At 45.9% G+C, this 23,762-nt stretch overlaps 1 protein-coding gene across 4 annotated transcripts in view; it reads right to left on the bottom strand.

Annotated features, from left to right (window-relative positions):
* The window catches only part of CADM3 (cell adhesion molecule 3), a 456,644-nt gene that overhangs the window by 37,848 nt on the left and 395,034 nt on the right, over window positions 1–23,762 (bottom strand). The gene's annotated exons all lie outside the window — the stretch shown is intronic.

The following is a 23,762-nucleotide window of genomic DNA, read 5'->3' as shown; positions in this document are numbered from 1 at the left end:
GAAAGGACATATCAGAAATTGAGTCAGAAGTTGCTCACTGTTTGCTGCCATATTTCTATGAAAAGCTTTCTCCTTGCCCTAAAGTATTTACTGACTTTAGTATACAGTATAAAGCAGTCTGGAAGCATTTAAGAGCGTATGATCCTCCGTCTGCTTTAATGTGTAAGATTTCTAAAACACAGAACAAAGGAATTCTGTTACTGTAGAATTTCCTTTGCTATCAGTACAGACAAGCAGTGGCATGTAACCTATATCAATCTATCTGATTAGCAAGCTAACACCTGCTGTAATCTGGTTGCTTGCTATATTAGGAGGTGATTAGGTCCTCCCTGACTGCTTTTTGCAGACGGTTATCCCCCCGGCAGTGACAACATTTGTAGTGTTACACTGGCCTATATCGGAGAGACAGTGACTGCTGGCGTCTGTGGATCTAATAAGTGGAATCCACTGTGCGCATTGCACCTTCGGGAGATTGCATGTCCATAAAACTCTCTGTTGTACACTGTGACTGACACCAATGTCTTCTCCTGGATACATGATTGCATGAATGCTTGCCTTTTATTTTGTCTTTTAACTGTGATTTTACTTTACCGTAGCTGCTAACATAATGCTGCCTGACTGGTGCAAGTGCTGTAGCTGTGCCGTGTCTCTTTAATTGAGAGTTGGTGTTACTGTACAGAACGTAGTCTATTGATGTGCACAGGAAATTTTTCGGGTTTTGTGTTTTGGGTTTGGATTCGGTTCCGCGGCTGTGTTTTGGATTCGGACGCGTTTTGGCAAAACCTCCCTGAAAATTTTTTGTCGGATTCGGGTGTGTTTTGGATTCGGGTGTTTTTTTACAAAAAAACCTCAAAAACAGCTTAAATCATAGAATTTGGGGGTCATTTTGATCCCATAGTATTATTAACCTCAATAACCATCATTTCCACTAATTTTCAGTCTATTCTGAACACCTAACACATTACAATATTATTTTTAGTCCTAAAATTTGCACCAAGGTCGCTGGATGGCTAAGCTAAGCGACACAAGTGGCCGACACAAACACCTGGCCAATCTAGGAGTGGCACTGCAGTGTCAGACAGGATGGCACTTCAAAAAAATAGTCCCCAAACAGCACATGATGCAAAGAAAAAAAGAGGCGCAATGAGGTAGCTGTGTGACTAAGCTAAGCAACCCAAGTGTCCGACACAAACACCTGGCCCATCTAGGAGTGGCACTGCAATGTCAGACAGGATGGCACTTCAAAAAAATAGTCCCCAAACAGCACATGATGCAAAGAAAAAAAGAGGTGCACCAAGGTCGCTGGATGGCTAAGCTAAGCGACCCAAGTGGCCGACACAAACACCTGGCCCATCTAGGAGTGGCAATGCACTGTCCTCCTACTATATATACTGCGCACAACAACTAAAATGCACCACAGGTATGGATGGATAGTATACTTGATGACACAGAGGTAGGTAGAGCAGTGGACTACTGTACCATACTGCTATATATTATATACTGGTGGTCAGCAAAATTATGCACTGTCCTCCTACTATATATATACTGTGCAAAACTTAAATGCACCACAGGTATGGGTGGATAGTATACTTGACAACACAGAGGTAGGTAGAGCAGTGGCCTACTGTACCGTACTGCTATATATTATATACTGGTGGTCAGCAAAATTATGCACTGTCCTCCTACTATATATATATACTGTGTAAAACTTAAATGCACCACAGGTATGGATGGATAGTATACTTGACGGCACAGAGGTAGGTAGAGCAGTGGCCTTCTGTACCGTACTGCTATATATTATATACTGGTGGTCAGCAAACTGTGCAAAACTGAAATGCACCACAGGTATGGATGGATAGTATACTTGACGACACAGAGGTAGGTAGAGCAGTGGCCTTCTGTACCGTACTGCTATATATTATATACTGGTGGTCAGCAAACTGTGCAAAACTGAAATGCACCACAGGTATGGATGGATAGTATACTTGACGACACAGAGGTAGGTAGAGCAGTGGCCTTCTGTACCGTACTGCTATATATTATATACTGGTGGTCAGCAAACTGTGCAAAACTGAAATGCACAACAGGTATGGATGGATAGTATACTTGACGACACAGAGGTAGGTAGAGCAGTGGCCTACTGTACTGTACTGCTATATATTATATACTGGTGGTCAGCAAAATTATGCACTGTACTCCTACTATATAAGTATATATACTACAATGCAGCACAAATATGGAGCGTTTTTCAGGCAGAGAACGTATAATACTGGTGGTCACTGGTCAGCAAAACTCTGCACTGTACTCCTCCTATATAATACTGGTGGTCCCCAGTCCCCACAATAAAGCAGTGTGAGCACAGATATTTGCAGCACACTGAGCACAGATATGGAGCGTTTTTCAGGCAGAGAACGTATAATACTGCTGGTCACTGGTCACTGGTCAGCAAAACTCTGCACTGTACTCCTCCTATATAATACTGGTGGTCCCCAGTCCCCACAATAAAGCAGTGTGAGCACAGATGTTTGCAGCACACTGAGCACAGATATGGAGCGTTTTTCAGGCAGAGAACGTATAATACTGGTGGTCACTGGTCACTGGTCAGCAAAACTCTGCACTGTACTCCTCCTATATAATACTGGTGGTCCCCAGTCCCCACAATAAAGCAGTGTGAGCACAGATATTTGCAGCACACTGAGCACAGATATGGAGCGTTTTTCAGGCAGAGAACGTATAATACTGCTGGTCACTGGTCACTGGTCAGCAAAACTCTGCACTGTACTCCTCCTATATAATACTGGTGGCCCCAGTCCCCACAATAATGCAGTGTGAGCACAGATGTTTGCAGCACACTGAGCACAGATATGGAGCGTTTTTCAGGCAGAGAACGTATAATACTGGTGGTCACTGGTCACTGGTCAGCAAAACTCTGCACTGTACTCCTCCTATATAATACTGGTGGTCCCCAGTCCCCACAATAAAGCAGTGTGAGCACAGATATTTGCAGCACACTGAGCACAGATATGGAGCGTTTTTCAGGCAGAGGACGTAGATATTTGCAGCACACTGAGCACAGATATTTGCAGCACACTGAGCACAGATATTTGCAGCACACTGAGCACAGATGTTTGCAGCCCCCTGAACATAGAAACTGAGAGGACGCCGCCACGTCCTCTCACGATCATCTCCAATGCACGAGTGAAAAATGGCGGCGACGTGCGGCTCCTTATATAGAATACGAATCTCGCGAGAATCAGACTGCGGGATGATGACGTTCGGGCGCGCTCGGACCCGTGCAAAAAAAGGTGAAGTTCGAGCGGGTTCGGATTCCGACGAACCGAACCCGCTCATCACTAGAACGTACTAAGAAATAATGTACACAATGGGCCAAATGTAATAGAGTGAGAGTTTCAGAAAGTGAGAGATTTGGTAAGGTTTTGCAGTTTTTTTTTAAGTGGCAATCATTTATACAGTAAGATCAACCTGGTTTTGCAGTGTAAATGATTGCCACTTTAAAAAAAAAAACCCTGAAAAACCTTACCAAATCTCTCACTTTCTGAAACTCTCATTCTGTTACATTTGGCCCAATGTGTTTCCTCTGTGGATCGCACATATTTATTCTTTGGGTGAACTGACAAGTGAGTACATCCACTCACATACTGTATTATAGGGTGGTATTCAGTAATGCGGGTGTTCGAATCCCAGCGCACAGTATACCAGCGCCGGAATCCCGACAACCGGCATACCGACACCTTTTCTCCCTCTTGGGGGTCCACGACCCCCCTGGAGGGAGAATAGATAGTGTGGCGCGCTTAGCACGCCACCGTGCCCGCAGCATGGCAAGCACAGCGAGCCCGCAAGGGGCTCATTTGCGCTCGCCCTGCTGCCAGGGACCCGGCCGCCGGCAACTCATACCACATCCGTATTATAGGCTGACCATATTATCCCTTTATCCTGGGACACTCATGAATTACACAGGTTCTGTGGCTGGCTGATTACAAGCCTGCATTTCACCTGGTTTTAAGCAGCCACAGAACCTGTGTAATTCATGACTGTATTAGTCAAGTTGGAATGTGTTGGCAGAATAGGGTCCTAAGGTATAACCAGGTTAATGTTTGAGACATGCTGATTGATTGCTACAAGTTAAGCTAGGTACACCATACCTCCCAACATGACCCTCTCCAGGAAGACACAGTGCTCTACTTCTGGACTTTCCTCTTAATGTATGATTGCAATCACCTGCGTGGAACAGGTTAGTGGATAAGAAAGGTGTTTCAGCACAGGTGCTGGCAATCATAAATTAAGAGGAAAGTCCAGGAACAGAACATTTTGTTCCTCCTGGAGAGGGTCATGTTGGGAGGTATGGGTACACACAGAAGCGACGGGCATTTGTTCCGACATAGGAATGAATTCCCATCAGCGGAGATTGTCAGTACACACTGGCATGATGTTAATGATAAATGAAACGACCATGTTCCTTCATTAGCATAAACAAGGACGCTAGTGACAGACACCAGGTTTGATGTGCAACACATCAAACCTAGCATCCGTCGCTAGCGACCGCGGGAGCGCACAATCCTGGGTACACACTAAGCGATGTAAGAGATACGTCCTTCCAATACGGCATTTTGCAATGACATTGCTCCAGCTTTAGAGATACCAGCTCTCACTGTCATTGGCTAGAGTCAGACAGACGTAGAAATGGCTTTGTAGCTCTTTCCAGACAGATAATTCAATAACTTTCTTTCTTATCTCTTTTGGTACTTCTTTTAATCACGGCATACAGTACAGTGCTGCTTGTTAAGACCATTTAACCAACTTCACATTGGGTCTGTTTAAGTGTTGTTTAGATTCAACAGGGCTTGCAGTAATCAAGCCTGATTGCGTCTAATCTAATTGAGCCCAATTAACAATTCAATTTTGGCCATTGTTTGAATGAGGAACTAAAGGGGCGATAACTATTTTACACATGGAGCAGAATGTATCAAGCATTGCATTTTCATGTGATGTATCCCACCGATCATCGCAGCATAGCATTGTTTAGGAACGGCGAATGCTTACAAAAATCCCAAATGACGGCTCTCCCGATAAGAACTGTCCTTTGCTATACCAGGACTTTCGGTTTTATGACCTGAGAGTCCTTTTGTGACTGTGAAGTATAGCAAGCAGCACAGGGGAGACGGGGAGGGATCCGATTAGATCCCTCTCAGTGCACATTATGAAAAGGGGTGGTCTTCTGTATGCCGAATGTCGGGATACCGGCGCACAGTATACCGGCGCCGGAATCCCGACACCCGGCATACCGACAACTATTCTCCCTCGTGGGGGTCCACGACCCCCCTGGAGGGAGAATAAAATAGTGTGGCACGCGTAGCGCGCCACCGTGCCAGCAGCGTGGCGAGCGCAGCGAGCTTGCAAGGGGCTCCTTTGCGCTCGCCATGCTGTCGGTATGCCGGCGGTCGGGCTCCCGGCGCCGGTATGCTGGTCGCCGGGAGCCCGAGCGCCGGCATACCGTACGACACCCATGAAAAGAAGCCCATAGGCTTCATTAGGCAACACCACTTACAGATGGTGTTGCCTAACATCCCAAATTCTGGAATGTATTGCATTCCGGAGCATGGTGCATATGAGAAATTACTGCATTTTTACCTTTGATGAATCCCACCCACCGCATAGACAAACACAGTTGGGAGGGTGGCGGGGGGGAAGGGGGTCTGCAGTTGCCCGGTGGAAACCCCCCCTTCCCCTGCCTGGCACGCAGTTACTACATGCAGTAAAAAGGGCGTAATGGAGCTGCTGCATATGCCCAGTGGCAGTAGATTTTCCTACCAAGTCTTCTGTGTGTGTGTGTCTGTAGATCTGATAACTCAGTCATCGCACCAGAGAGTGAATCTGGTAAGAGGTTACCATAATTATTCGGCCTGTATATGTCTGACATACTGTATTACATACACTGTGTGGGGCAGACTATAGCCTGTTACATGCTAATTATACATCCTTTATGGGCTGGCAACAATCACTCAAAGGTTGTGTACACACGGTGAGATTCGGACTTAACCGATTCTCACTGTGCGACAGGGGGCCGGGTCGGCACTTAGCCAGTATCGCAAGCACATAATGAGTGTGCTTGCGATCCTGGTTATGTGCGATTTTGGCTAAGTGTCAATCTTGACTATCTCTTCTATAGAGATAGTCAAGATTGACTTGCCTGCACAGTCTATTTTTTCTGCCGATGCCGACCGCGCAAGGCCGCGCATCGGCATCGAATCGGGATCGCAAGGTGACTGTCACCTTGCGATCTGCACTATCTTTTCTTCCGATTCTGACTATATAGTCAGAATCGGAAGAAAAGATCTCACCGTGTGTACACACCTTAAGGGTGTGTACACACGGTGAGATCCTTGCTATGCCCGATTTTCACTTGCGATTTCCCTTGAACTCCCTGGAGCCCAGATAGCACAGATTTTGACTAACTTTTCTTGAGATATGGACTATGTGTGCTTACGATTTTGACTTATGTGAGATTTTGGCTTATGTGAGATGTCATTGACATGTGAGATGAACTAGATCATGGGTCTTCAACCTGCGGCCCTCCAGCTGCTGTGAAACTACACATCCCAGCATGCCCTGCCACAGTTTTGCTATTAAGGTATGCTAAAACTGAGGCAGTGCATGCTGGGATGTGTAGTTTCACAGCAGCTGGAGGGCCGCAGGTTGAAGACCCATGAACTAGATAGTACACCGATCTAGCAAGGATTGACTTGCCTGCAGAGTCTATCTTTTCTTGTGATGCCGACCTGGCGAGACCGCGCATCGGGATCGCAAGGTGACTTTCACCTTGCGATCTGCACTAACTTTTCTTGCGATTTTGAATATATAGTCAAAATCGAAAGAAAATATCTCACCGTGTGTACGTACCCTAAAATCAAACATTAGGAAAAACCCCTCCAGAAATCCTGTGTTTGCCCTTGTGTGGCCAGTTGGTGTTTGATAACTTTTTTCCTTCAATAAATAAAATGATCATTTAATAACTGCAATTTGTGCTTACTCAGGATGTCCTTCTCTTACATGCAAGCTTGTTTGATGATCTGAAATAATTAAATGTGATACATATGCAAAAATAGGAGATATCAGGAAGGGGGCAAACACTTTATACTCCACGATAGATAGATAGATAGATAGATAGATAGATAGATAGATAGATAGATAGATAGATAGATAGATAGATAGATAGATAGATAGATAGATAGATAGATAGATAGATAGATACCAAAGAAGGCATATATAGTGTAATAAATGTATAGCTGTACTATAATTCGCACTTTTGCATTGGTTCAGATGTAGATACTACGGCAGATTGCTTCTTAGCGTCATTGTTTTTAAAACATCTTTTACATAACTAGACTTGCTGAGCAAAACCACGGTCTTCCTCTGCTTATGAAGATTTACTCAACCGTTATTGCTTGGTAATGACACAGACTTATTAAACAATATTTCATGTTAATTTGCCCACTGGGGGACACTGTATTATTTCTTTTTAATGAATATTTCCTGTTCCTTCTTAATAATAAATATATACACAAAGATTGTTGCAGATATTTCTTTAGTGAACGTTTTTAGGAAATTCTAGAGAAAATAAAGACTACTTAGCTATAATATGAGCATATTTCCCCTTTATAGTTGAACCTGCTGCTTGACTCATTTTGCAGCAAAGCAGACTAGCTATAAAGTTTCTAGTAAATCCATTCAATGTTTAGCTCACACCTCTCTCTATTCCTCTGCTAAGTGCCAATGCTTTATGAAGCACAGAGAGAGAAGCTGCGGATAACACAGCAGATCCTTAACACTTTGGAACAAATACATAAATCTAATAATGACAGTGTGGCTTGGGATAAGACACAGAAGACTCACGGCCAAATAAGGCTGATTTTATCATGTGCGGAAGCTGGGAAGTGGCAGGCTCAGGGGAAACGTATGAATATACTGCACTGCTTCAGGGTATACAGTCAGCGCGATGGAGATGAGGGATGAGGGTGATAGGAGACTTATGCAGGACTATTGAAAGGACAGGACAAGTTGTAAGGGATGGTTTTATACGATATATATATATATATATATATATATATATATATATAAAAGAAAGGAATAAAAACAGTTCATCCTTGCATGGTAAATACTGTATGATCTATATATATATATATATATATATATATATATATACACACATACACACATATATATACACACACACACACACACACACACACACACACACACACACACACACACACACACACACATATATATATAAAATTTCTGCCCTACTAATGACATTTGGCCTGATTTAGAGGTGGCCACAAATCATGTCACGACTGCATCTCTGTACACATCGTTACTGTGAAAATATGATAGTGACGCACCGGTGTAAGTTGTACAGAAACACCAACCGCCATTAACTCACCATTTTTGTACAAAAGCGCACTATCGCGCCATGGAATATCTGAGCAACCCCTATGGTTGCTCAGAATGTCAGTCGGATCTAAGCTGATGGGGCCATTGGAACTGAGTATACAGATACAGTCGCCCACAAAACACTTACGACACGCCTGCTTGTGACCAAGCACCACCCCATTACATCCTGTAAACGCACACTGTCAGTCACTTTGCATCCAAATTCTCAAGCCACCCCCGCCTGCAACCAATAGCAACAACGCATGCACAGTACAACAACAAAAAAATTGCTTACCTGCTCCCACATCAGCATAGCATCCACCCAGTGTCACCTAGTCAGACCAGAATGTAGAGAGCTTCTGAACCTGCCTCACATAATCTAGAAAGCCAGGCCATTTCTCTGGTGCACATCTAAGGGTCTGAGTGTGCAAGAACTGAGACACCCACTTTTTCACACGCTGTAAAACTGCTTGGTGCGTCTTTAGACGCCACTATCAATTGCACCATCGAAACATGCAACAGCGCTAGGTGCAGATTTTCCATCTGAGAAAGGCCTTCAATGTGAGCAAGAGTCTGTGTATGCAAACACTTTCATCGACATGCCTACATCACACCCATAAGACGTACCGTCTACCGGCGTCTAAATAGCCTCCTCCCAGTCACCGCCCAGCATATTTCCAATATATTTCTGATACTGTGCGTCAGCTTTTTCCCTGTGCACACACACCATGTAACGCATTGCTGTAGGAGCAAGAGAGTATTACGCACACGCAGTGGCCATAAAAACTCAACTCCATGAACATTGACATTGTGCGCTGGTCAGAAGCCGGCCCTCAGTACCAAGGGCAAATCCACTACCAAGACAAGCAGGTAGGAGCTAGGGAAGAAACATAACTGATGAAACATCGGTTCTATCGAAGCTTCACTTCTGATTGGATTTTCAAATGATAGTGAGTTAATAATGATTACTCACCATCAATGGTTTTTTTTAATATTGTGTATTCTGATTGGCTCCGCCTGTCTTCTTATGCACGACTCAGAAATAGAGAGCAGCTACAGTAGCTTCCAAACTAAATCTTATGTTTCAAAGTGTAAAAATCAATGTTGTAGAATCTTGTAGAAAAATGTTATTGTTTCATGACCAGATGTTTTAGTTGTATATTTTTTTTTTAGAATTGTGGCAACATCAACAATCGAGCATTTCTCATTCGACTCCCATCCCCATAAGCAGGGCCTGTGCAAGGTCTCTTGGCAACCTAGGCAAAACATCAGCCTACTGCCCCTAACCACCACCAATACCCACTTCCCAGCCCTTCATATGAAAGTATGATTAATAAAGTTCCACAACCACCACTTGCCTCCAGTACAACAAGAATATTTCTTTCAGAGACATCCTTAATTTTGTGATAGGCAGACTCTGTGGCACCCCCGTCCTCCGGATCCCAGAGCCTTAGGCAGCTGCCTAATGGTAGAGCCGGCCCTGCCTACAAGTAGCATACTTGCCAACTTAACAATGTTCCCTTCCTGGGGAGTTCCCAGAGGGGAGGCACAGCTAATCACTGTGCTTCTCATCATTAGCCCCCACCTCCCACCCCAACCCCTTGTTGTATAATGTCACGATCCATTGGTTAGTGAATTGGGAAAGGAGACAAGATGATACACTTCTATCCATTTCCAGATAGAACATTTGCAGAGAGTGTTAGATTTGGGTGGGGTGTGTTAAAACTGAATTCTAAATTGCAGTTTAAAAAGAAAGCAGCCAGTACTTACCCTGCACAGAAGCAATATAACCCATCCAAATCTAACTCTCTCTGCACATGTTATATCTGCCCCCCTTGCAGTGCACATGGTTTTGCCCATCGGCTAACATATTTGCTGCTATGATCAGGTCTGAATTAGGCCCCAAGTTTGGTCCAGAACTATCCAGCCATGTAGGAGCCTATGAAGAACAAACATTAATATATACATATTTTCACTTTTATATAATCATTGTTTTATCAATTTTAAACATAAATGAAATCTGAATAAAAACACTTGCGGTGGTTTTGCCAAAATACGGTGATGACTTAGAACCAAAAACAAAACACGGGGACCAAGCTAGAGATGAGCGGGTTCGGTGCCTAGAGAATCGAAACCCCCCCCCCCCCCCTCCGAAAATCCCGTTTCGAGCCCGGATTCGAGTCCGGCTCGGGACTTCCCACCAGACTCGGAAACCAGAATGAGGCAAAATGTCATCATCCCACTGTCGGATTCTCGCAGGTTTTGGATCCCATATAAACAGACGCATGCCGCCACCATTTTCACTCCGGACTTGGAGCGGGAGGGAGACAGACCTTTGTCTCTCTCTCTCTGGGTGGTGGTGTCGGGTAGGGTTATTGTGTTCTCTGTAGGGGTGCTGCAGTCACTGTGGTGTACCTGTGCTGTGTTAGGGGTGTTATCCTGGCTGTCACTGGTGTTTCATGTGCTGTTATGACTGGGTGCTGCAGCTGTACATAGGTGTTGCTGTCCTGGCTGTCACTGTGTTGTACAGGGTGTAGGAGCACTGTCCTCCTTCTGTATGCTGTAAAATATAAGGGTGCTGCTGGCCCTATATGTTGTAATAATTCAGGGGTGCAGTTGTTAATAATTAAAAGCACACTGCTCCTGTATGCTGTAAAAAATTGGGATGCTGCCGTTCAAAAAACATTACACTGGCCCTGTATGCTATAAAAATTCAGGGGTGCAGTTGTTAAAAATAAAAAGCACACTGCTCCTCTATGCTGTAAAATATAGGGGTGCTGCTGGACCAGTATGTTGTAAAAATTCAGGGGTGCAGTTGTTAAAAATTAAAAGCACTCTGCTCCTGTATGCTGTAAAATATAGGGGTGCTGCTGGTCCTGTATGTTGTAAATATTCAGGGGTGCAGTTGTTAAAAATTAAAAGCACACTGCTATAAGCTGTAAAATATAGGGGTGTTGCTGTTCAAATAACATTACACTGGCCCTGTATGCTATTAAAATTCAGGGGTGCAGTTGTTAAAAATTAAAATCACACTGCTGTATTCTGTGAAATATAGGAGCATTGCTGTTCAAATAGCATTACACTGGCCCTGTATGCTATAAAAAATTCAGGGGTGCAGTTGTTAAAAATTAAAAGCACACTGTTGTATGCCGTAAAATATAGGAGTGCTGCTGTTTAAATAACATTACACTGGCCCTGTATGCTATTAAAATTCAGGGGTGCAGTTGTTAAAATTAAAAGCACACTGCTGTATTCTGTGAAATATAGGAGCATTGCTGTTCAAATAACATTACACTAGCCCTGTATGCTATAAAAAATTCAGGGGTGCAGTTGTTAAAAAGTAAAAGCACACTGTTGTATGCAATAAAATATAGGAGTGCTGCTGTTTAAATAACATTACACTGGCCCTGTATGCTATTAAAATTCAGGGGTGCAGTTATTAAAAATTAAAAGCACACTGCTGTATGCTGTAAAATATAGGGGTGTTTCTGTTTCAATAACATTACACTGGCCCTGTATGCTATAAAAATTCAGGGGTGCAGTTGTTAAAAATTAAAAGCACACTGCTGTATGCAATAAAATATAGGGGTGTTTTTGTTAAAATAACATTACACTGACCCTGTGTGCTATAAAAATGCAGGGGTGCAGTGAAAATCAATGTACACTGGCCCTGTCTTGTATGCTGTAATAATTATAGGGTGCAGTGAAAATCAATTTACATTGGCCCTGTCTTGTATGCTGTAATACTTCTAGGGTGCAGTGAAAATCAATGTACACTGGCCCTGTATATATGCTGTAAAATTACAGGGGTGTTGTGAAAATACAGGGGGGCTGGCACTGTCTGCAGTTGCAATGTCTAGGCCTGACCTTCACAACACTGTATGGGAAGAGGAGGCTCCTACCACCATTTGCACACCCCCTGCAAGTGCTGAGAGGAGCATCGCCAGTCCAGTTGCTGATATTGAGATTGAGGATGTTACTGTAGAAGTCCAGGATGAGGAGGATATGGGTGTAGCTGGCGCTGCGGAGGAAGTTGAAGATGAGGATTCTGATGGTGATGTGGTATGTTTGAATAAGGCACTAGTGGAGACAGTTGTTGGCCATGGGATGAAAAAAACCATTGTCATGCCTGGACAAAATACCAAAAAAGCCACCTCTTTGGTGTGGTATTATTTATCCACAAATCCGGACAAAAGGTGTCAAGCCATCTGTTGCCTTTGTCAATCCATAATAAGTAGGGGTAAGGATGTTAACCACCTAGGAATATCCTACCTTATACGTCACCTGCAGCGCATTCATCATAAGTCATTGTCAAGTTCAGAAACTTTGGGTAATAGCGTAAGCAGTCCACTGACACCTAAATGATGTGGTTTGTTTGTTTGAATATTATTTCTCAGTGAGGATGAGGATGCAAACACTGAAAGGGGGGGGGGGGTGGAATCTGAGGATGAGGACAACATCTTGCCACTGTGAAGCCAGTTTGTGCAAGGAGAGATTAATTGCTTCTTTTTTGGTGGGGGCCCAAACAAACCAATCATTTCAGCCACAGTCGTGTGGCAGACCATGTCGCTGAAATGATTGGTTGGTTAAAGTGTGCATGTCCTGTTTATACAACATAAAAGGTGGTTGGGAGGGCCCAAGGACGATTCCATCTGGCATGTCTTTTCTTTGCCACATCATTCCAGGCGTGCTGCCCTATATGGGGTGCTTCCCCTCTGCCCTATCAGTCCAGGGGTGCTGCCCCACTGCCGTTTAAGTCCAGGGGTGCTGTTGCCTGTCTGTTGTGCTGTTTAATTCTCCAGGGGTGCTGCCTATGCCTGTATAAATCCAGGGGTGCTGCTGTACTTGATCCTAGGTTTAAATGAAAGCTTAGAGCAGATATGAAACAAGCTTCAACATCACAAACAGATTTGTGAAAACTAGCCGCAAAGGTGGAAATGGAAATTGCTGAAGTGTTTTTAAAGAAAGTGGGGAGACACCACATTTGTGGCCAAAATCAGTGTGACTCAGAAGAGACTGAATTATAATCCAGCGCAATTTCCGGAGAGGTAACCATGATGTTTTCTGCTGGACCATTAGAGAGAGGTTCTTCTCAATTATTTCACGTTAGTCAACCTTAATTTTGATGTTCCACATTTTTGGATTATTTATTTAGAAGATGTGCATTAGGGTTATCACAAGACCTTGCGGTGTTAGAAGAACAGAGTTTCAGAGATCTTGCATTGTTTCCATTGCACTGCAGCACTAGATGGACCAGGAGCTCCTGTGAGGCACAGTTACTGAATAAGGCCCAGCATGGAGTCTCATGGTGGCTTACAGCCAGAAAGATGTCTAGCTTGCCAGGCTGAGGCATGATGTGGCCACAGACGTTAGCATTGCTTCCTCTCACACTCATACTTATGGTATGAAATGAGTTTGAACTGTAGAGTGGTAAGCTCCACTAGGGCAGGGGCTCAATAACAAAAAAAAATCGTGCTTAGTACTTTAATATGGAGTGTGGTATGGCTGACCGATGGTCTCCTGACTGCCGGTCGGCATACCGATGCTGGGATCCTGGCAGCATACCGACGCCGGAATCCCGGCAGGGAGGGGTGAGTGCAGCAAGCCCCTTGTGGTCTTGCTGCGCTCACCACACTGCGGGCTCGGTGGCGACCTGTGCACGGATTCTATTCCCACTCTATGGGTGTCGTAGACACCCATGAGTGGAAATAGTCCCTGTTGGTCGGTATGCCAACCGTCGGGATAGTGAGGGGGTGATATTTTGGGGGGGGGGGGGGGTCATGTGACCGTCGGTCTGCTGACCGCCGGTCACAGGAATACCACCCCTTAATATGAATGTAATAAACAAGACACACAGGTATGCACACATGCGTGTAACTGGGAGCTGTGAAAAACAAAAATAGGGCATCTGCCACAAAATATGTAAATAAAAATGCAATAAAAAAATGTGGAAAAAAGGAACCCACGATATTTTCACAAAATAAGTCTCTAGACTCCGTGGAGGGGAAAATATGAACTCTTGATCCTGTGGTATACACCGGTTTATTTGCATCCCAGCATTAAATCCGAGATTATCTTAATCCCTGAAAATGGAGAAGGAGGCTTTGGCCCTTAGTTTTTCAGTTTGTCCAGTAATGTGGTAATTAATAATTAAATAATAAGATTTTACTTACCGGTAAATCTATTTCTCGTAGTCCGTAGAGGATGCTGGGGACTCCGTAAGGACCATGGGGATAGACGGGCTCCGCAGGAGACATGGGCACTTTAAGAAAGAATATAGTTCCTGGTGTGTACTGGCTCCTCCCTCTATGCCCCTCCTCCAGACCTCAGTTAGAGAAACTGTGCCCAGAGGAGACGGACAGTACGAGGAAAGGATTTTGTTAATCCAAGGGCAAGATTCATACTAGCCACACCAATCACACCGTATAACTTGTGATAACTACCCAGTTAACAGTATGAAAACAACATATCATCAGTTCAGGACTGATGCAACTATAACATAACCCTTATTGAAGCAATAACTATATACAAGTATTGCAGAAGAAGTCCGCACTTGGGACGGGCGCCCAGCATCCTCTACGGACTACGAGAAATAGATTCACCGGTAAGTAAAATCTTATTTTCTCTAACGTCCTAGAGGATGCTGGGGACTCCGTAAGGACCATGGGGATTATACCAAAGCTCCCAAACGGGCGGGAGAGTGCGGATGACTCTGCAGCACCGATTGAGTACACATGAGGTCCTCCTCAGCCAGGATATCAAACTTGTAGAACTTAGCAAAAGTGTTTGAACCTGACCAAGTAGCAGCTCGGCACAACTGTAATTCCGAGACCCCTCAGGCAGCCGCCCAAGAAGAGCCCACCTTCCTAGTGGAATGGGCCCTAACCGATTTAGGCAATGGCAATCCAGTCGTAGAATGAGCCTGCTGAATGGTGTTACAAATCCAGCGGGCAATAGTCTGCTTTGAAGCAGGAGCGCCAAGCTTGTTAGCAGCATACAGGACAAACAGTGATTCTGTTTTTCTGACTCTAGCCGTTCTGGCTACGTAAATTTTCAAAGCCCTGACCACATCCTGGGACTTGGAGTCCTCCAAGTCACACGTAGCCACAGGCACCACCATAGGCTGGTTCATATGAAAGGATGATACCACCTTAGGCAGGAATTGAGGACGTGTCCGCAACTCCGCTCTATCGACATGGGAACCAGATAGGGGCTTTTATGAGACAAAGCCGCCAATTCCGACACTTGCCTAGCCGAAGCCAAGGCTAATAAGTTAACATGACCACCTTCCAAGTGAAATATTTTAACTCTACCGTTTTAGGTGGTTCACCAGTGTGACTTAAGGAAACTTAACACCACGTTAAGGTCCCAGGGCTCCACCAGAGGTACAAAAGGAGGCTGAAAATGCAGCACTCCCTTCACAAAAGTCTGAACTTCTGGGAGAGAAGCCAATTATTTTTGAAAGAAAATGGATAGGGCCGAAATCTGAACCTTAATGGAGCCTAAGTTTTAGGCCCAAATTCACTCCAGCTTGTAGGAAGTGAAGGAAACGGCCCAGATGGAATTCTTCCGTAGGAGCATTCCTGGCCTCACACCAAGAAACATATTTTCGCCATATACGGAATGCCTTTTTCTGCTAGGATCCGGCGTTCAACCGCCATGCCGTCAAACGCAGCCGCGGTAAGTCTTGAAACAGACATGGGCCCTATTGCAACAGGTCCTGCCTTAGAGGAAGAGGCCACGGATCTTCTGTAAGCATTTCCTGCAGATCCGGATACCAGATTCTTCGTGGCCAATCTGGAACAATGAGGATTATTCTCACTCCTCCTTTTTCTTATTATTCTCAACCCTTGGGTATGAGAGGAAGAGGAGGAAATACATAGACTGACTGGAACACCCACGGTGTCACTTGGGTGTCTACCGCTACTGCCTGAGGGTCTCTTGACTAGGCGCAATAACTCTGCAGCTTTTTGTTGAAGCGGGACGCCATCATGTCTATCTGTGGCAGTCCCCACCGAACTGCAATCTGTGCGAAGACTTCCTGATGAAGTCTCCACTCTCCAGGACGTATGTCTGGTGAGGAAGTCTGCTTCCCAGTTGTTCACTTCCGGAATGAACACTGTTGACAGTGCTCTTACATGATTCTCCGCCCAGCGAAGAATTCTGTTGGCTTCCGCCATCGCCACTCTGCTCCTTGTGCCACCTTGGCGGTTTACATGAGCTACTGCGGTGACGTTGTCTGACTGGATCAGAACCGGTTGGTCGCGAAGAAAGGTCTCCGCTTGACGTAGGGCGTTGTATATGGCCCTTAGTTCCAATATGTTGATGTGAAGACCAGTCTCTTGACTTGACCAAAGACCTTGGAAATTTCTTCCCTGTGTGACTGCTCCCCAGCCTCGGAGGCTTGCGTCCGTGGTCACCAGGATCCAGTCCTGAATGCAGAATCTGCGGCCCTCTAGAAGGTGAGCACTCTGCAGACACCACAGGAGAGATACCCTGGCCCTGGGGGATAGGGTGATCAACTGATGAATCTGTAGATGTGACCCGGACCACTTGTCCAGTAGGTCCCATTTGAAGTCCTCGCATGGAACCTGCCGAAGGGAATGTTTTTCCCAGGACTCGAGTGCAGTGATGCACTGACACCTGTCTTGGTTTCAATAGGTCCCTGACTAGAGTCATGAGTTCCTGGGCCTTCTCTCTCTGAAGGTAAACCCATTTCTGGTCTGTATCCAGAATCATACCCAAGAAGGGCAGACGAGTTATAGGAACCAACTGTGACCTCGGGAAATTGAGAATCCAGCCGTGTTGCTGTGACACCTTCAGCGAAAGTGACACGCTGTTCAACAACTGCTCTTTTGATCTCGCCCTTATTAGGAGATCGTCCAAGTATGGGATAACTGTGACTCCTTGCTTGCGTAGGAGCACCATTATTTCCGCCAATTACCCTGAAATTGGTAATGACAATCCTGTACCGCAATTGTCAGGTACGCCTGATGGGGTGGATAAATGGGAACATGAAGGTATGCAGTCTTTATGTCTAGATACACCATCAAATGCCCCCCTTCCAGGCTGGCAATGATCGCTCTGGGCGATTCCACTTTAAATTTGAACCTTTTCCCGTATAGGTTCAGAGATTTTAATTTTAAAATAGGTCTGACCGAACCGTACGGTTTCGGGACTACAGCCAAGGTTGAGTCATATCGCCTTCCTTGTTGCAGGAGGGGAACCTTGAGCACCACCTGTTGGAGATACATTGTGTGAATTGTATAAAATATTATCTCCCTTTCTGGGGGAGAAGCCGGTAGGTCCGATAAGGAAAAACCGGTGAGGAGGCACCTTTCGAATTCCAGCTTGTAACCCTGAGAAACAATTTTTATTGCCCCGGGAACCACCTGTGAGTGAACTCAGATGTGGCTGAAGAGTCGAAGACGTGCTCCCACTGGGACGGACTCCCTTAGTGGAGCTCCAGCGTCATGCGGTGGATTTAGTAGAGGCCGGGGAGGACTTCTGTTCCTGGGAACTAGCTGTGCCCTGTGCCCTTACCTCTGGTAAGAAAGGACGCTCCTCGTACTTTCTTGTTATTCTGCGACCGAAAGGACTGCATTTGATAATGTCGTGCTTTCTTAGGCTGTGAGGGAATATAAGGCAAAAGATCAGAATTACCAGCTATAGCTGTGGAGACCAGGTCCGAGAGCCCTTCTCCACACAATTCCTCAGCCTTGTAAGGTAAACCTTCCATATGCCTCTTTTAGTCGGCATCACCTGTCCATTGCATGTTCCACAGGACACGTCTAGCAGAAATCGACATAGCGTTGACTCTAGAACCCAGTAGACTAATGTCTCTTTGGGCATGTTTTATATATATATATATATATATATATATATATGACAGCAACTTATATATATATATATATATATATATATATATAAATATATATATATATACATATACTAGGGTCAATAATATGGTATCCTTATCTAGGGTTTCAATCTCCGCTGATAAGGTATCTTGTCCACGCTGCTACAGCGCTATAAACCCATGCCGACACAATCGCCGGTCTGAGTAGTGTACCAGAATGTGTGTAATTGGACTTCAAAATACTTTTACTGCATGCTATCTGCAGGATCCCTGAGGATAGCTGTCAAGTCAGCGCTACCTTTTGGGTAAACGTGACAAAGCTTTGTCCACCCTAGGGGAAGATTCCCATCGTATCCTGGCCCTAGTAGGGAAAGGATACTCCCTGAGAATTCTTTGTGGGAATCTGCAGTCTCTTGTCTGGAGATTCCCGCTCTTTTTCTTCATGATAGGAGGGAAATTTACCTCAGCTTTCTTCCCGTTAAACATGTGTACCCTCGTGTCAGGGACAGATGAGTCATCAGTGATATGCAAGACATCTTTTATTACAATAATCATATATTGAATACTTTTCTGCCAGTTTTGGCTGTAACTTTGCATTATCGTAGTCGACACTGGAGTCAGACTCCGTGTCGATATCAGTGTCTATTATTTTGGATAGTGAGCTTTGTGAGACTCTGAAGGTCTCTGCGACATAGGGACAGACATGGGTAGATTCCCTGTCTGTTCTTTTAACTTTTGTGCAAAAAATTTATCTCAGCACTTAATTTCACATATCCAATCAGGTGTCGGCGTTGTCGACGGAGACACCACTCACACACACATTTGCTCCATCTCCTCCTTAGGAGAGCCTTTTACCTCAGACATGTCGACACACATGTACCGACACACCACACACTCAGGGAATGCTCATCTGAAGATAATTCCCCCACAAGGCCCTTTGGAGAGACAGAGAGAGAGTATGCCAGCACACACCCCAGCGCTATATGACCCAGGAAAAAACACAGCAATTTAATGTTTACCCAGTAGCGCTGTTATTATCTGCGCCGAATTATGTGCCCCCTCCCCTTCTTTAAAACCCTCTCTTCTACAGTGGTATAAGCAGGGGAGAGTCCGGGGAGCTTCCTCTCAGCGGTGCTGTGGAGAAAAACATGGCGCTGGTGAGTGCTGAGGGAGAAGCCCCGCCCCCTCGACGGCGGGCTTCTGTCCCGCTAAAAGTGTAAAATTGGCGGGGGCTCCTGCATATATACAGTCTCCAGCTGTATATATGCTCCTTTTGCCAAATAAGAGGTTTATATTGCTGCCCAGGGCGCCCCCCCTTGCGCCCTGCACCCTTACAGTGACCGGAGTATGTGAGGTGTGTGGGAGCAATGGCGCACAGCTGCAGTGCTGTGCGTTACCTCAGTGAAGATCATGAAGTCTTCTGCCGCCTCTGAAGTCTTCTTTTCTTCTCATACTCACCCGGCTTCTACCTTCCGGCTCTGCGAGGGGGGCTGCGGCGCGGCTCTGGGACAGACGGCTAGGGTGAGATCCTGCGTACCAATCCCTCTGGAGCTAATGGTGTCCAGCAGCCAAAGAAGCAGGACCTAGCTTCAGAGAGTAGGGCTGCTTCTCTCCCCTCAGTCCCACGATGCAGGGAGTCTGTTGCCAGCAGAGCTCCCTGAAAATAAAAAACCTAACAAAATACTTTCTATCAGTAAACTCAGGAGAGCTCACTGAAAAGAACCCAGCTCCTCTGGGCACAGTATCAAACTGAGGTCTGGAGGAGGGGCATAGAGGGAGGAGCCAGTGCACACCAGGAACTAAATTCTTTCTTAAAGTGCCCATGTCTCCTGCGGAGCCCGTCTATCCCCATGGTCCTTACGGAGTCCCCAGCATCCTCTAGGACGTTAGAGAAATTTGCTTTTTTGAAGTCCTTTCTGTTCCACACCAATATAGGAGTGGAGGTGAAAGCCTGTGTGTTGTTCCTGATTGCGTGTGCCTCTTTAATTTTTTATTCACCTTGTTGACACTGTCCTCTTCCTCTTGCCTTTTCTCATAATGTGAAAAAGTCATCAAATATGGAGGTGGTATGTTTGTAGCTAGCTACGATTCGGAGGACTTGGCAAGCTTTTTCCAGGGGGACCACCTGTCGCTGAAATGATGGGTTTATTAAACTGTGCATGTCCTGTTTAAACAACATAAGGGTGGATGGGAGGGCCCAAGACAATGCCATCTTGCACCTCTTTTTTTCCTTTGCATTATGTGTTCTTTGGGGCCTAGTTTTTAAAACTGCCATCCTGTCTGCCACTGCAGTGCCACTCCTAGATGGGCCAGGTGTTTGTGCCGCACACTTGTGTTGCTTAGCTTAGTCATCCAGCCACCTCGGTGCAACCTTTTGGCCTGAAAACAATATTGTGAGGTGTGAGGTGTTCAGAATAGACTGGAAATTAGTGGAAATGGATGTTGGGGTTAATAATGCTGTAAGATCAAAGTTAACCCCAAATTCTGTTATTTTAGATGTTTTTAAAAAAAATTATCCAGATCCAAAACCAAAACCCGAAAGGGTGGTTTTGGCAAAACCAATCCAGATCCAAAACACGAGTAGGGATCCAGATCTAAAATACAAAACCTGAAAAGTGTCCGCCACACATCTCTAGTTCAACCCAGTGGCATAACTACAGAGTGTGCAGAGGATGCAGCTGCTATGGAGCCCTGGCTGCTTCCAGGGCCTGCAGCTCCCCCTGCACCCTGCCACGGGATACCTCCAAGACCCGCTGCTCCGCCTTCAGCCCCAGCCGCAGAGCAGAATGACCATGGGGGATGTAGCATGGTGGAGGGAGGCCTGGGGGCCCATACAATGTCAAACATTGTCCCAGCCTGTCTTGCCCGCTCTGCTCCACCCCCTACCTAGCCTTCAGCAGGGAGTGCAGTGTCACGATTCATGGGTATTTAGGAGGTGGGGCCTAATGTCGTGACGTCACCCCCCACCCCCCCCTCAGAGGCCTGTGCAGTGTGCAGTAATCAGGTAATACTCTCCTGCTCACTCCTCCTCCCTCTCCCCACCCTATCTCTCCTGCTAACTCCCACTCACTCTCTCTCCCTTGCTTCTCTCTCCTGCTCACTACCCCCTCTCCTTCTCACTTCCCACTCCCTCTCCCCATCTCTCTCCTGCTCACTCCCACTCTCTCCCCCTCTCTTTCTCCTGCTCACTACCCCTTCCTCTCTCTCTTCTCTCTCTTTTACTCTCTCTCTCTCTCTCTCTCTCTCTCTTTCTCTCCCCCTCTCTCTCTCTCCTGCTCACCTCCCTTTCTCCCCCTCCTTTTCTCTCGTGCTCACTCCCACTCTCTCTCTCTCTCCTGCTCTCTCCCCCTCCCTCTCTCTCGCTCATCTTCTCACTCCTCCTCCCCCTTCTATCTATTTCTCCCCTCTCTCTCCTTCTCACTTCCCATCCATGTCTCTGTCCTGCTCACCCCCCCCCCCCCCCGCCCCCTCAGGCTCATTGCCCCTTCCTCTCTCTCTCTCTTCCCTCTCTTTTACTCTCTCTCTCCTTCTCTCCCCCCTCTCTCTCTCCTGCTCACCTCCCCTCTCTCCCCCTCCTTTTCTCTCATGCTCACTCCCACTTGCTCTCTCTCCTGCTCTCTCCCCCCTCTCCTTCTTACTCCCCCTCCCCCTTCTATCTATTTCTCCCCTCTCTCTCCTTCTCACTTCCCATCCCTCTCTCTCATCTCTCTCTCCTGCTTGCCCCCCATGCTCATTGCCCCTCCCTCTCTCTCTTCCTGTCTTTTTCTTACTCCCCCTCCCTCTCTCTCTTCCTGTCTTTTTCTTACTCCCCCTCCCTCACTCTCCTCCTCACTCCCACTCCCCCTCTCTCCCTGACACTCTCTCCCTCTCTCACTCCCTGACATTGTCTCTCTCTCTCACACCCTGACAGTGTCTCTCTCCCTCATGACACTTGCTCTCTCTTCCTGACACACACACTCTCTGCCTGACTTCCCCTCTCTCTGTCTCTTCCTGACACTCACTCTCTCTCTGTTCCACTCTCTTTCTTGCCTCTCTAACACTCTGTCTTTCTCTCTCTCGCTCGCTCCCCTCCCTCTCTCTCACTTGCTCCCCCTTCTCTCTCCGACACTGTCTCTCTCTCTCCCCGACACTGTCTCTCCATCTCTCTCTACCTAATACTGTCTCTCCTTCTCTCGCCTCCTGACACTGTATTTCTCTCTCTCTCTGATACTGTGACTCTCCCTCATTCTCCTTGACACTGTAATTTCATCTCCCTCTCTGACGCTGTATCTCTCTCTCTCTCTCTCTCTCTCTCTCTCCCTGATACTGTTTCTATCTCCCTGACACTTTCTCTCCCTGACACTCTCTCTGCCTGACCACCCCCTCTCTCTATTACACCCTTCATCTCTCCCTCTCTGTCTCACACTGACACTCTCACTCCGCTCTCTTTCTCCTTCCCTCCCTCCGACACTCACTCTCTCACTCCCGGTCACTTCTCTCTCTCTCTCTCTCTCCCCCTGATGCCCTTTCTCCCCCCTCTCATCCCTTTCTTTCACTTTCTCGCGGACAACCTCTCGCTCTTGCTCCTCTCTGTCTTTTTCCATGAAACCCTCCTCTCTCTCTTTCTCCCCCGACACCCGCTTTGTCTCTCTCTTTCACTTCCCTCACACTCTTTCTCTTGCTCCCCTAAGCAGCATTGTGGTGACAAGGGGAGGGGGGGCCCTTCAAGGTTTTGCTATGGGGCCCACACAGTTCTAGTTACGCCCCTGCTTCAAGCACATCTATAATCACCACCAATCATGGGATGTCACTGGCTGATCAGGACATGACTATTATATACTGGTCCATAGCCTATTTTCTCCTGGTTCTTCCATTTGAAAAGCTGGGAGGTATGATATTGCATTGGGAGCAGTTAAGATGATGGATGGAGAGCCAGTCACAGTACTTATCGGGACATTTTATTTCTAGAGATATTACAGACAGAGATGGTGTGACCCTAGTAATGTCCATAATCTAATAACTCTAAATCAGACACAGTGATGTTATGATCCTAGTACGGTTAATGATGTAATAAACCTAGAGAAATTGCTGCCCGTAGTTTGAGATGACATGACCCCAGAACTGTCCATAATCTAATAAACCTAAGTACTATACTATAGAAAGAGAAAGTGTAAACCAAATATACTGTCCATGATATTACAGACCTACAGCTACTGTACTGCCAACAAGGGACAGATGGGAGTGCTGTCCATGGTCTACAGTCTAAAAAGCCTAGATAGTACAACCCAAACCAGGTTTATTTACCAGATGACGTAGCGATGGTAAATTAACAGAATCAAGATTGTTTGAGATACATTTGTTACAAGATATGGCATCAGTAGCCAGGATTTTCGACACCTAGGGCTAGGCAGTAATTTGGGGCAAAAAATACAACCCCCCTCCCTCCCAAAAAAACCAAAACATAATAGAAATA

Source organism: Pseudophryne corroboree, chromosome 12 (genome assembly GCF_028390025.1).
Source record: "Pseudophryne corroboree isolate aPseCor3 chromosome 12, aPseCor3.hap2, whole genome shotgun sequence".
Classification (NCBI taxonomy): Eukaryota; Metazoa; Chordata; class Amphibia; order Anura; family Myobatrachidae; genus Pseudophryne; species Pseudophryne corroboree.
Note: the sequence above shows the minus strand (reverse complement) of the source record. Positions and strands in the feature narration are given on the sequence as shown.